The sequence below is a fragment of the Lepidochelys olivacea genome (assembly GCF_965140295.1).
Source record: "Lepidochelys olivacea isolate rLepOli2 genome assembly, chromosome: 3".
Taxonomy (NCBI): Eukaryota; Metazoa; Chordata; order Testudines; family Cheloniidae; genus Lepidochelys; species Lepidochelys olivacea.
The window spans coordinates 92,137,650-92,151,529 of NC_140413.1; the positions used below are offsets into that span (position 1 = coordinate 92,137,650).

Here is a 13,880-nt window from a genome sequence, read left to right on the forward strand (position 1 = left end):
TCAGTTTTTAAAAATGTAGCACCTCTACCACAACTAAGTTAAACTATCTCACTTCTTTTGTTCTATAAAATTAGAATGTTTTGTGGTTCTTCTGCTGTCTCTTAACTAACACCACAGCAATTAAACTAACAAATGTATATTTGTTTATGTCAACAAGTTTCCAGAAAAATGATGTTAGTGAACAAACAGACATATCTGAGTATAATAGGATTTCCTGTAGCTCCATGATCCTTTATCTCAACTGTAAATTTATACCCCAATCTTAATGTCCAATGGCTTAGCCATCATCCTACCAGACAAAGGAGACTGGACTGACGGGATTCCATTTGGATCCAAACAACACAACTCCTTAATTGGACAGAATGGTTGCTGACAAGGCACCCTGAGCACCTGCCAGCTTGGGGAACAAGAATAAACTGAAAGTTTGTTACAAAAATGAATTTTGCTCCATTGATCACACAGGAGGAAAAAATACAATTGCCAAATGGCAAAGTATTTAAATTAGTATAGAAAAAAATATTTCTTAGCCTCAGAGGGTATTATATAAAACTGATGAAAAAACTGATAGTGTCATTTAATTGTGCACATGCCAAGATTAATTATGAAATAAATGATAAAGTCATAGCAATATACTCTGTGCTATTCTGCAATGAATTAAAGGTTACAGCATAAAATAAAATTAAGAGTAGCATGCGAAGGATAACTGTGTGAAATTCGCAACATTTATATTATTGCTGAAATTATTCTATCACAAGTACAAAACTAAAGCAGATTTGTAAGGGAAGAAGCTACATTTAAAGTAAAATTAGCACTTAAATAAAACAAGCAAATTAAATTTGAGTGAAATGACCGTGACTGGTTGACTTTAAAATTCATTGATTATATATATACATACAAACACACACTATCCTGTTAAGTATGCTTTGACAGTAACATTTTAAAGGAGATTTAGCTATAGCTGAAAGATCATACTAAATTTTGTAATCTAAACTATACATGAAAAACTTTTATTGTGTACACTAATTTTTATTTACTTTACTTCCTGTATGAAGTAAATGAATTAGCAGAATTTCTTAATGTCAGAGCATATAATTAGCATGAAAAATATGTTTTAAACAGTGTACATCAGCAAAGCAATGCAAAATGGATCATTTTCATTTCCTTTACCATAATTTTAAGAAGCAAGGTATTATATGTGCAATGCAAAGTAGTAGGTAAAATATAAATTACTTGTTCCATTCTGAGTTCTAAGTAGGTATCAGAGTTCTTTTTAACTTTCTTTTCTCTCAATCTTCCTTTGCTATCTCCTTTTGATTTAGAACAAGATTTTAAAAAATAGAAACCTAAATTTAGACACCTAAATTGCCCAATTTTCAAAGTTTTGAGAACCCTAACAGCTCCTATTGGCCTAAATATAAAACGTACACCTATATAAAACCTTTGTTAAAAAAACATTAAGGTTGAAGGAATTAAAAGTTAGCGAATACCTGAATTAAGGTTGCCTGTACAACATTAATTCAGCCCTCCGTGAGTATGCATTATGATACAGTCTTTAAATTACATAATCACATACTATTTTTTCCACAGGACCCCGGCCGCCTTCTGTGAACAGGATGGACAGTGCTCACTGAATGAGCAGCTGTTCAATATTTTGTTTCACCCTCATTGTTCAGTGTGCAACCTCATGCCTTCGTCACTATACACTATTCAAACCCTGCTCTGAATAAAAAAAAATTAATTTCCCCTTGGTCTTTTCTATGACACACATCACTACAGTACCTCAGTGCTTCACACATATTTATGAAGTTATTTTCCCAACACTCCTGGGAGTCAAGGTGATATTACTATCCCCATTGTACATTTGAGGAACCAAGGCACAGAGAAATTAAGGTAAAAAGCGTCCATTAGTTTTGGGTGCCCAATATGAGATTCCTAGGACCAGATTTTTCAGAATACTTAGCATTATATAGAGGACCCTGAGAAAACTGAAGATTTGAAAAGGAAAAAAAAAATCACAGCAGCATCATGGGTAAAGCAGTGATATTCCTAGGATACACACAGAATGCAGTCTGTGAAAGATCACTGTTGCATTCCTTTGCATAAAACCAGATGCCAAGTTCCCACAAAAACGGCTGCAATTTTTCCAACAGCAGGAAACCAGGGTGCACAGACGCCCAATTCCACCTCCTCACTGTTGGAAAATTACAGCAGTTCAGGGGGCACTCAGCAGTCAGTTTTATGCAAGGCACAGTAGCCAGCATGCCAATGCCACTTGGAACACGTGTTTTTGCCTCTCTACTGAGGTTGCCGGTGCTTCTGTTCTAAGCTGCGGTGCTGGCTATTGTGCCTCTCAGAAAACTGGCTGCTGATCCCTCCAGAACTACAGCCATTTTTCCAGCAGCGGGAAGGCAGAAGCGAGCATCCATATGCTCGTCTTGCACTCTGACGTTCGTAGACATACCCCCCCTCAAACTGTTGTCCTTCCCAGTCCCTCACACCCAGCTCCCTCCTCCACTTATCCTGCCACCCCAGTCCCTGGTTCCAACTCTGGCCCCGCAAACCTCCTTCCCACCCACAGGCTCTCAACTTAGCCCCTCCCATTCAGCTGCTCCCCCTCCACCGTCTCATCTTCCCAGCTCCCCCCCGCCCGCCCTCCTTTACCTGTGTCCAGGTATCCCCCTCTGCCCAGTATCTGTTCCCTGAGGTCGCAAAGGGGGTGGCTGAGTCTGGCAGGTGGGTCAGCTGGAGCTCAGCTGCTCCCTGGGGTAGTGCGCAGGTGAGCATGGGTCAGACCAGTGTCGGGGGAGTGGACAGGACCAGGGAGCAGCAGCTTCTTTTTACTGAGCAATTTGGAAACCATCTCCATGCAACCATTCCACTCTCCTGTCCTGGGCTTGTTAATATGCAGCAAGGATGGTGCCTCGGGGGACAAGTGTAGCCAATGGGGGAGAGGTCCTGAGGGACAATGCATGCCCATTGGCTACCCCGCTGTTGGAGCAGCAGTTTGGGGGAAGACGGGGACCCAAAAGATGCACCAAACATAAGAATGGCACACACGGATGCCCACTTCAGCATCCCTCTTGTGGGAAAAATTGTGGGGCTGGGCTAATTCCATAATTTCATCTCAGTGTATGAAAACACAATTTTCTCAGAGTCCTTATTATATAGCACTTTATACGTTCAAAGTACAGTTCCCATTGACTTCACTTGCAGTTGTGAGTAGTCTACCCCAAGTGCTTAAGTTGGGCACTCAGAAAAGAAGGAACACACAATTAGTGGTCACCTGTGAAAAGAAAGGATTACTCACCCTGTGCAATTATTGTGGTTCTTCGAGATGTGTCCCCCGATGGGTGCTGCACTCTAAGTGTGCTAGCATCCCCTGTGCCTTTGACTTGAGATTTCTCACAGCAGTGTACATTTGGCTTGCACATGTGTGTTAGTCAGTCTCTGACCCTGTGGCATTGCTACATAGCACTGTGTGAGCAAACTGCCCTCAGTTCCTTCTCTACGGTGAAGCTCCAAAGCAGAGAACTTCAAAGGGAAGGATACACATCTCAAAGAACCACAGTTACTGCACTGTGTCCCTACTGATGCTTCATTCTTGGTGACTAACAAGCAGTTCCCTCTAAGGCGGAAGGGGCTTCAGAGTCAAGTCCAGTTTAGAGAAAAGTATGGACAAGCCAAATACAGAGCTCTCCACCATGAGGAGACAAAGCTTTATTTCTGTTTTTTTCTGGATCTTGGTTTCAGTGCCAAAGTTGCACTTTTGCGATTCTCTGAGGCAACGGAGCAGTGGGAATGCCCATCGCTAACCAGGATCACCTCCCAACATGACAGATGTTTGAAGCCAGGAGAACCGGATGTAACCTCCCAGTAACAACTAACCAGTACCTATCCAAATACAATAAAAATTATTTTCTCTCTTAAAGAAAAGAAACTATATTAGTACTATTTACTAACTTTGGAACTAAAACTAACACTGTGACTCATTGTTAATAAGAAGAGAATACAGCTGAGGAAATCTAAATGGGATAACTGCCAGAGCTCCATCCCAGGCCAAGGCAGTTAAGAAGGAACTGAGCGTGGTTTGCCCAGGCAGTGCTGTGCAACGGCATGGGGCACAAGACTGACTAACAGGCATGTGAGGGCTGAATGGAAACTGCTATGAGAAATCTCTGATCAAAGGCACAGGGGGCGCTAGTGCACCTACAGTGGAGCACCCGTAAGGATACTACTCAGAGAGGAAGTTTGGATTAAGTGACATTTCAAGCATCACATAGGAACTCTGTGGCAGAGGTAGGTGAAGAAACAATTCTCCAAAGCAGCATTCAGCTGCCTTAACCATGAGACCATTCTTTCTCTTCCTGCAATTCTACCCAGCATTCACTACTCAACTTCTGCAACAAATGAAGCAGGGGTCCTACTGACAACAGCCTCATCCACTACACAACCCTAACTCGTCTTCAGAGTATGATTCATCCTGTGCGTGGAATGAGGCAGGCAGGGGTTCTGTGGAAGTAGTATGTTATCATGTAATTAAAGACTGTATCATAATGTATACATACAAAGTGGCCAAATTAAGGTTGCACACGCATTTCCTAACTTTTGAACGCTTGACTTCTAACTCTTCTAATATAGGGTTTTAGATGCAATTCCCTAGATTCTGACAGGGGAAAAAAGCAAACTGGAAAAAACAGATTCCATCATGTGGAACCATACTGACCCATACACAGGTCATAAGTAGGATTGAAATCTTTAGATGCACAGCACAGATGTCTACCACTTTAGCTATAGAATAACTGGTAGCAGTAGTAAACTGTTATCCTTTATTTTAACAAAGCACAAGGGGGTAATGAGACACATTTTGCCCATGGGTTTCACAGATATTTGCTGACAGTAGAGGAATGCTGAGACTTGAGAATTCTGGGTTAAGTTTGAGGTTCTAGAGGAGACTGTGCTTCAGTGATTATAAACCCTTCTGCCCAGTCCCCCCTCTGCCACCTCTCTTGTTCCCTAGCCCCCATTTCTATCCACCCCAACCCCAGTTATTGTCTCATCCCCTTCCCACTCTGCTCCTATCCACCCCACCCTGGCTCCTGTCGCCTCCCCCTCCACTCCGCTCTTCTCCAACACTGGCTATTGTCTCCTCCTTCTGCTCTTTTCATCCACTATGTACCCCAACCTGGCTCCTGCCCTCCCCCTCACTCATATCCACCCCACCCCACCCTAGCTGCTGCCTTCCTATCCTTCCCCCCATTCCTATCCACCCTCTATCTCAGCTCCTGTCCACCCACACCCACCCTTGGCCCCTGTTCTCCTTCTCCTCTCTATGTCTATTCATGCCACACCTACTCCTCAGTTCCTGCTCCCGCTCTGCACCTATCTAGTCCCCTCCACCCTACCTACTGTTCTACCCTTCTGCTCTTGCCCACCACCCTTGGGTCTAACTTCCCCTTCCCCTCTGCTTCCCTACCACAATAATTCACCCCCTGGCCCCTGCCCCCTTCCCTTCTGTTCTTATCCACAGCTCCCCTAACAGCTCTTACGCTGTTTTCCCTCTGCCCCTCCCTCTACTCTTAACTCCCTGCATTCCAGTCATACTGTTTTTTCCTTCTCCTCCTCTGGTCAGCAGCAGGAGCACTGACAGCACAAGAGAGAAAGTCTCCCTGTTCTTAGTTCTGGTGCACAGTGCCACTGCAGTCTCCAGCTGCGGGGAGGAACTACTGTCAGGAAATTATGCTCAGTCCATGCAGTGAAGATAGAAGCTTCAGCAAATTTAGCTGCCAGACTCTAACAAGTTTCTACTGAGTGTGTTTGAAAGGAGATTTTCAGAGTTGTTCATCTTGGCCACATTTGGGCAAATACTTGTGGAGATGGCAAAAAGCCCATCTCTGACACCAGCGTGACACCCCTGCTGAATTTCAAGTTCCTACTCCAAAGCATGGAAGCACTAGAGCTTCCCAATTAACAGGGTGCAGCATTTTTTAAAATTTTTTAATTTAATTTTATTTTTTTTACCATGGACAAAACAATGCATGTTCCCCTGATCTCATTCTTGGAAATGGCTGACGCATTTTAGCTCATTTTGAAAATAAAAAAATTTAACCTCAGGCAGACAGCTGGTATCAAAAATTTCAGCCTAATCAGTTAAAGTTTGGCAAAATGATAAACAGCTGAAAACAGGGTTTTATATTATGGAAAGTATTAGGCAACCTTAATTATAGGCTTAGCTACCAGCTCTGCCTATAATACTCTACTTATCTTCAGGTTCTAGGATATCCATGCACTGCTGAAATCTGCAAGCTCTTTCCTGAGCAACTTCCTACCTTGTACTACATTGGTGATATTATAAATTGTGATCCCAACCTATGGAGTTCAGTTAAATGTGCACTTTCTGCAAATCACATGATTCTGTAAAGCTTTGAAAAGTATTTACCTCTGGTGAAATATAATAGTATTATCTATTATACAAAACACCACATTTTTGCAAAACGTATGGCTTTAACTATAGGTGTTATTAATAAAGGACTGCTCGATCAGTCACTATCAAAACCTGTTCACATACGTATCGACATTATAGATGTAAATTATTGTAATTTACAATACCACCCTCTGGTGACAGCAATTGTTCCACTGCTGTGAATTAGTCTGATAATTCTGAAATATCCATTCTTTTCTTCTTTCTACATAACAACAAACAATTCACATGTGGGAAACTAGTAAAAATATAGGTTTTCTATACAGTATATGTGAAGTTTTCTTATTTTGTTTAAATTGCCACAAATATCAAAAGAAACAATAGCATATTTCATTAAAGGGGTTTTAAGCATACATACATACATTTAAAAAATATTTTGAATGATTCACCATGTATTTATATATGCTAAAAGCACATTTATGAAAGTAAGAGTCTCCCTCTTTGCACATCTTTACAGTAACAAAGTCTCCTAGCTTCCCATTTGGTTTTTCCCTACACTGAGGATGTAAGACAAGACACAGATAACTCCTTGAACACAAAGATATACAGAGTACTTTGAACTTGCAATCTTGTCAACTAGGTCTTTCAAGAGATTAAAAAAGTTGACAGATATAAATAGTAGAAGAAAATTTAGTAATCAAACTGCAATTAAGATTTGTATTACAAGCAGCAAACTATAATATAGCATTATTAATTTCATGCTTTGTAGAAAGCTTCACAATGTGCAAATATATTGCCTGCAAGATTGCTTGAACATAATAAAAAATGCTGCAGATATTATGTAGTGTTTGATGTCAGATGATATGAGCACTTATACAGATGAATGGATGCAGCACAGAAGCTTTTATTAACCAGATGCATACATATCCTTGTCTCTAATATCATCATGTATTTTACTTCACAGTTTAAAGCAACATTGTAAAGTATGCAGGTTTAGAAGTGCAAGCATGCCCTTGTGTACAAGTTGTAAGTGTAGCTCACTTACATTGCTGATAGATTTATGCAAAGCTTCACCGAGACAGTGCCGCTATGAAGAAAAGATCACAGGAATAAAGGGAAACATTCAGAAATCAACTAAGTAAAAGAAAAAGGGATAAAGAAGGGAGAGTAAAACACAGAACATTAATTATAATTTGACCAGGGAAAAATAAGTTGAAAACTGTTTGGAAAAAAAATTAGACAGACCAAAAATTTTGCAATGACTTACTGCAAAATCAGTGAACACAGAACACAAGGTAGCATACTCATGAGGTGAAAAACTGTTTCATTTCCTATCTCATATTTCAAATATTCAGGATATCAGTATCCCTTTCAGTGTAATATAATGTTTCTCTCTTATGTAACTGAACAAGTTTTGCATTTACCAAATTGATGCATTTATCTGCTCTCAGCTTTAGCTAATGTACTTCAGAAAAGGCTATCACGTACATACTGATGTTTTGCATTTATCATCAGTCAGAATTACACTTTGAACACTGCAGTCAGTGTTCAACTGTAGGCATTTTTTTAGTTAGTAGCCTTATAATATCAAGAGCAAATTTCACTGTCTTATCTGTTTTAATACTGAGAACACATTTAGTCTTTAATAAAGTCATACTTTTTTTAAAGCACAGTGGAATTTTTTGTTTTCTGAAATTTAAGGATTAAGAATCCTTACAAAAGAGACTGGTTTTCAGATAACAGTCCAGGGCAAAATTACTTTACAGTACCACCATCTTACATCAATGAAAAACTGCAGACATACAGAAACATATACTGTAGATATGTAGATGCATTATATCAATATTACTTGATCATATATATAGAGTAATATATATGCTCAATATGATAATCAAAAAATGAATGAGCCGTATCTTCATAACTGGAAACAGTGTCTGATTCAGACTCCAAACCAGAATGATAGATTATCTCCCCCTTTGTCACTTATGTCATTCAAACAGATGGGTTTTTCAATGACAGATTTTTTTGGACCACCTTGATTGCCTGGATGTCTTCATTACAGAAATTTTGGACAATACTAGAACATAAAAAAAAGAGGAAAAATATCTTTCCACAGCCTAAATCTACAAAAAGAAAAAAAAAAAGATATTCAAATAGCAGGAAACAAATCTCTGAACAGCAAACTACTATTTCTAGCAACAGTGAGAGGCAGCATGGTTGAGTGAATAGGGCACCAGACTAGGGCTTAGGAGATCTAAGTTCTATCCTTAGCTCTGCTGTACAACTGTGGGCAAATCACTTCAGCTTTCTGGGCCTCCTCCCCTATCTTTTGTCTGTCTCGTCTATTTAAGACTGTAAACTCCTAGGGGCAAGGACTGTGTCTTATTATGTGTCCACACAGTCCCTAGTACAGTCAGGCCCTAATTTTGTTTGAGGCCTCTAAGCATTACTGTAATATGAATAATTAACAATATATTTCTGTGATAAACTAGCCATGTCCTAAGAAATGGGAAAGAAATTCCAGGTAAAATTTCTTATTTGGCATCATGCTGGGTTCTGTCCCATGACTAAAAGCTTAAGGGGCGGCATGCAAGTACCAGTGAAGACACTGTGATAATTTGACCTAAGCTATGTTGACTCCAGCTACATTATTCACGTTGCTAGAGTAGCGTAACTTACATTGACTTACCCCGGTAGTGAAAAGAAAAGCCCTATGAGTCCTAATAGACATGATGGAGGAGATCTCTGGTCCACTGATTTTTAATAAAACTTGGAATACTGGGGAAATCCCAAAAGACTGGAAGAGTGCTAATGTAATGCCAGTATTTAAAAGCAGGTACTTACAGGTTGGTTAGCCCGATATCAATCCTTGGTAAAATAACTGAAGCTCATGTCAGCTTTTCCATCAATAAAGAATTAAATTAGAACATAAGTAATGCCTGTCAATATGGTTTTATCGAAAATAGGTCTTGGCAAACAAACCTGATTTCATTCTTTGAGGAGGTTACAAGCTTGGTTGATAAATATAAGTTCATAGTTGTAAAAGACTTTTACAAGGCATCTGACTTAGTGGTAATCTTTTAATTAGAATATCATGTGGTACTATGCAGTATCAATAAAGCACAGTTAAATGTATTAAGGACAGGGTAGGTGACAGATCTAAAAATTAGTTAATGGGGAAAACATCATTAACTAGGGGGTTCATGTGGGATTCTGCAGGGATTGGTTCTCGGCCCATCATTATTCAACATTTTTGCAATGATCCATAAGTAAATATAAACTCACTGCTGAGAAAATTAGAGGGTGACACAAATATTGGCAGAGTGGTGAACAATGACAACAGAGCTGCCATACAGAGCTATCTGCATTGCTTGGTAAACTGGGCCCATACAAACAAAATGCATTTTAAAACAGCCAAATGCAAAGTCCTACTGTGACGATTTGGGGGATCTGTCTGCACAAATTAGGAATTCTGCATGAGATTATGAACTCTCTATATGTACTTTAACAAGGTGCAAACTCCATTTAGAATGAGCAGTCCTGTGCCTTCTCTGCTGTCCTTTTACCTTGTACTGAAATTCCAAGGAGTAGTGATACAGGGCTGACAAAAGAGGGTTATTAACTTGGGGATGGTCCTCCAACCATATACAAACATCTTAGAGGATAGGCTGGCTCCCACCCAAGAGAACCGGTTTGTTAGGGGGAGATGGTCTGGCAAAAAAGTCACCTGACAGGGGGACTGGATCTTTATAAGACAGCATGAGCTGCTCTACTCGGGGGTCTTAAACCATTTTCACCAGCTCAACCTGTCTTCTGTACGAACTGGATGAAGCATGGGGGAACCCTGCCTACCTGAACACACAGGGTCTCCCAAGGATTCCCAAAGGAAGTGTGAACTAGAGTGAAGTGCATTGGATTCACAGTGTTTGATGTTTTCTAAATGATCTATATTCTCCTGTGCTTTTTCTCAAGTAAAGGGTAACGGTGTTTTAGACTTCTGTGCAAAGGATGTCTGCGTGCCTGTTTGCTTTCACTATCGTGTGCCACTGAAAAATTAACTTGTGAACTTTGAGAGCTCACAAGGTGGAGTTCTGGGAAGGGGTGTACATAAATTATGGGGGAATCTGAGAGGGGAGGCAGTTGGACCATGAGGTCTCAGATCTCAGAAGGAGGAGTTAGAGTGAGTTCTAGAGACCTCAAGCCAGGGGGAGCGTCTGGACACTGGTCAAACTCTGTAGGCATAAGACACATGGAGATTCAGGGTTTGGATCCCCTCACAACAGTCTGGTGAGTGTCCAAGAGAGGAGAGCTCAACCATATCTGTGACACAAGGAATGTAGGTCATACCTACAGAATGAGGAACTATCCTGGAAAGTAGTGACTCTGAAAAGGATTTAGGGGTCATAGTGAACAATCAATTGACAATGAGCTCCCAGTGAGAGACTGTGGTAAAAAGGACTAATGTGATCCTTGGATGTATAAACAGGGGAGTAATACGTAGAAGTATGGAGGTGATTTTACCGCCTGTATACAGCTTTGACAAGACCAATACTGAAACACTGCATTCAGTTTTGTTGTCCACATTTTAAAAAGGATGTTGAAAAATTAGAGAAGGTGCAGAGAAAAGCCATAAAAAGACTCAAGGGCTGGAAAAAATGTCTTTACAGTGAGAGACTGAAGGAACTCAATCTATTTAGTTTATCAAAAAGAAGATAAATAAATGACTTGATTATGACGTATAACAGAGATGGTCAAACTACGGCCCGTGGGACCGTCCTGCCCAGCCCTTGAGCTCCTGGCCAGGGAGGCTAGCCCCCGGTCCCTCCCCCGCAGCTTCAGTGCACTGTGCCACCAGTGCTCTGGCCTGCTGCTCCTGTGTGGCTGGCTCCAGCTGGGTGGTGCGGCTGCGAGCTCCTGCGGCTCTGAGCAGCACGGTAAGGGGGCAGGGAGTAGGGGAGTTGGATATGGGGTAGGGAGTGCCTGGGGGCAGTCAGGGGACAGGGAGCGGCTGGATGGGGCGGAGGCTCGGGGGCGGTCGGTCAGGGGATGGGGAGCAGGGGGGTTGGATAGACATGGGAGGCCCCGGGGGCCTGTCAGGGGACGGGGGTGTGGATAGGGGGTGGGGCAGTCAGTGGACAGGGAGTAGGGAAGGTTGGATAGGGAGTGGGGTTCTGGGGGGCCATTAGGGGCAGGGGGTCCTGGGAGGGCACAGTCAGGAATCAAGGAGCAGGGGGGTTGGATGGGTCTGGGGTTCTGAGGGGGGGAAGTCAGGGGGTGGGAAGTGGGAGGGAGCAGATGAGGGCGGGGACCAGGCTTCCCTACCTGGCCCTCCATATAGTTGCGCAACTCTGATATGGCCCTAGGGCCAAAAAGTTTGCCCATCCCTGGTGTACAAGTACCTACATTGGGAGAAAGAACCAGTTACTTAAAGGGCTCTTTAACCTACCAGAAAAAGGGATAACAAGAACCAACTACAGGAAGTTAAAGCCAGACAAACTCAATTTAGAAATAAAGTACAAATGCTTTAACAAATGAGAGTGATTAACTATTGGACCAAGTGAACACGGGAAGTGATGGATTCTCCATCTCTTATGTCTTCAAATCAAGACTGGATGCCTTAAGACTTTAGTTAACCGCAAGTTATTGGGCTCATTACAGAGATAACTTGGTGAGTTCTATGGCTTATGTTATACAGGATGCCAGATTAATCTAATGGTCCTTTCTAGACTTAAAATCTACGAATATTTATGCTACAATCTCTCCTTTGTGGAAGTTGAAAAGTGACAGAAGCTAAAACAATACAACATAGCATGAACCCTATATTAGAAAGAGAAAAGACGACAAAAAACACAATACGAATATTGTTTACTATATTTATTAGAGCTGGTCAAAATATTTTTGACGAAACATTTTTCCATTGAAAAATTTCATTTTGTTGAAACCAAAATGTTTCACAAAAACACCAGTTTCAGCAGCAATTATGTCAGGAAGGATTCTTGGGTCTAGGATGGACTCTGACCAGAGGGAGAGCAAGTGTGAGGGCATGAGAGAGACTCTCTCTTTCTAGCCTTGTGGTTTTGGTACTGGCCTGGTATTTGGGAGACCCAAGTTCAAGTCCCTACTCTGAATCAGGCAGCCTTATCCCTCAAATTAGAGAAAGAGTGCATTTTCTGTGTGTGCTCTCTCTTGCTCTCTTGTATTTTCATTTCAAAACCTCAAAATGTTTTGAGAAATGGCATTGTCTTCTTCCAGCCCGCTCTAACAGATAAAAATTGTGCAAAAATTTGCAGATGATAATTATTTACGTTAGTGAAGTTTTGAGAAGACTGAGAAACTTCAGAGACACCTAACCAAGCTAGGTGAATGGGCAACACAACGGGAGATAAGATTCAATGTTAAATGCAAAGCAGAGCACATTGGAGGGAAAAATTTGAACTACTGATATACCTTACTGCAGTTGTTCCCAAACTTGTTCCGCCGCTTATGCGGAGAAAGCCCTTGGCGGGCCGGGCCAGTTCGTTTACCTGCCGTGTCCGCAGGTTCGGCCTATCGCGGCTCCTAGCGGCCGCGGGTCGCTGTTTCGGAGCTGCGATCGGCCGAACCTGCGGACACGGCAGGTAAACAAACCGGCCCGGCCCGCCAGGGGCTTTCCCTGCACAAGTGGCGGAATAAGTTTGGGAACCACTGCCTTACTGGATTCTAAATTAAGAGGATCAATTCAGGAAAAAAAAAATCTGGGTTTCACTGAACAGCTCAATCAAGATCAATGTGCAGCTGCTGTCAAAAAAGCAAACAAATGGTAGGGTGCATAATGAACGGTTGGAGAATAATACAGAAAATATTATGATGTCATTACATGGGTCACCCTCATGTGGAATACTGTGTGCACTCGAAATGGATATGGCAGAATTAGAGGAAGTTCAGAGAAAGACAACAAGAATGAGTAGGGTCATGGAAAAGATCACATGAAGCAATAGAAAAAGATTAGGATTGTTTACCTTAAAAATGAGATGATTAAGAGGGGACATGATAAAAGTATACAAAAATCATGAAAGGTCTCAGGCTTGTCTATACAGCAAGCCTCTAGAGAGGGTAGATCAAGATCTTTTCTCCCTGTCTCATAGTAGAAAAACAAGGGGAAATTGCTAACTTGCACGCTGCCCGGCAGGAGTGGCAGGCCAGAGCGCTGGCGGCAAGGTGAGGCTGCGGAGGAGGGAGGACAGCAGGGGAGGAGTTGGGGGCTAGCCTCCCCGGCTGGGAGCTGAAAGGCCAGGCAGGATGGTCCCGTGGGCCGTAGTTTGCCCACCTCTACTCTGCAGCATGGAGCACAGGTCACCTGCAGTTTGAACTAGTGTAAATGGTGAATTCTCTAATCTGAAGTCTTTAAACCATGATTTGAAGACTTCTTTATTTCAGCCAGAGCTTAGGGGTCTATTTCAGGGGTGGATGGGTGAGGTTCTGT

General features: G+C 41.9%; 1 protein-coding gene across 10 annotated transcripts in view; it reads right to left on the reverse strand.

Moving 5' to 3' along the window:
* Positions 1-13,880, reverse strand: part of FAM184A (family with sequence similarity 184 member A) — a 167,335-nt gene that overhangs the window by 37,527 nt on the left and 115,928 nt on the right. The gene's annotated exons all lie outside the window — the stretch shown is intronic.